Consider the following 1,402-nt stretch of genomic DNA (forward strand, 5'->3'; position numbering starts at 1 on the left):
TTCATCTCTGACACAGTGAGGCATATGCTGAAATCTCAAGTTCCATAGAAGCAAGGAGGGAAAAGAAGAGACCAAGAGAAAGTACTGAAGGGAAACAGAAGAAGCACAGGTGGTTGGAAAATATTAAAGATGTATCAAAGAAAAAAACATACTAATGGAAAACAACAAAGCACAAGCTTAGACTAGGATACATTAGAAGTCACCTGGGGAGAGGCATGGAATCATTATGATTACTGGAAAACATCCACAATAACGGTTTCCAAGTGACATCCTTCAGTGCTGGTTCCTTACGCTGCAGATGAGGGGGTTCACTGCTGGAGGCACCTCCGAGTACAGAATTGCCACCACCACCACATCCATGGCTGGGGAGGAGATGGACTGGGGCTTCAGGTAGGTAAAGAAGCCAGTGCTGATAGAGAGGGAAACCACGGCCAGGTGAGGGAGGCACGTGGAAAAGGCTTTGTGCCGTCCCTGCACAGAGGGCATCCTCAGCACAGCCCTGAAGGTCAGCACATAGGAAAGCAGAATGAAAACAAAACACCCTAAAAACAAAAATACTGAGTCTTATAAGACTGAGATTCCTGAGGTAGGAGTATGAACAAGGGAGCTTGGGAACGTGAGGAATTTCACAGCAGAACTGGTGCACAGCGTTGCCTCGGCCGAGTGGCAGTGGAAATGTACTGGCAGTGTGCAGCAGAGAATTGAGAAGCCCAGCGCCCCAGGCAGCTGCTGCCATGCTGGCACAGCCTGTGCTGCCCGGGAGGGTCCTGTAGTGCAGGGGCTTGAAGATGGCAACGCAGCAGTCATAGACATGACAGTGAGAAGGTAAAATTCGGCTGACAACAAGAACAAAACCGGAAAGACCTGGGCAGCACATGCACTGTAGGAGATGGCCCTGGTGTCCCAGAGGGCATTGGCCATGGCTTTGGGGACAGTGGTGGAGATGCAGCCCAGGTCGAGGAGGGCGAGGTTGAGGAAGAAGAAGTACATGGGGGTGCGCAGGCGGTGGTCGCAGGCTGTGGCTGTGCTGATGAGGCCGTTGCCCAGGAGGGCGGCCAGGCAGATGCCCAGCAAGAGCCAGAAGTGCAGGAGCTGCAGCTGCCGCGTGTCTGCCAGCGCCAGGAGGAGGAACTCGCTGATGGAGCTGCTGTTGGGCATCTCCTGCTGCTGAACATGGGTTATCATCAAAGGAGAAACAAAAGGCAAGTTAGGTGAGACTTCTCTTGGCAAAACCCTGCCCCATTCCTTGGTGACCTTCCTCCTGCCAATGTGTTTTCCTTCTCTGAGGGAAATGATTGTTCAGATCCTGGACTTGAGGTTACTTTCATGATTTTGAATGTGTAAGGAAGAGGAGAGGCCTCTGCCCATGGGCTCTTGAGAAAGCAATCCTGACCCACCCACG

At 52.1% G+C, this 1,402-nt stretch overlaps 1 pseudogene across 1 annotated transcript; it reads right to left on the minus strand.

Annotated features, from left to right (window-relative positions):
- Positions 1 to 273: 273 nt before the first annotated feature.
- On the minus strand, positions 274 to 1,158 carry LOC306956622 (olfactory receptor 14A16-like; annotated as a pseudogene). Its single transcript has one exon. The product of its transcript is annotated as an olfactory receptor 14A16-like (transcript).
- Positions 1,159 to 1,402: the final 244 nt, after the last annotated feature.

This window comes from Tetrao urogallus (genome assembly GCF_951394365.1).
Source record: "Tetrao urogallus genome assembly, chromosome: 34".
NCBI classification, from domain to species: Eukaryota; Metazoa; Chordata; class Aves; order Galliformes; family Phasianidae; genus Tetrao; species Tetrao urogallus.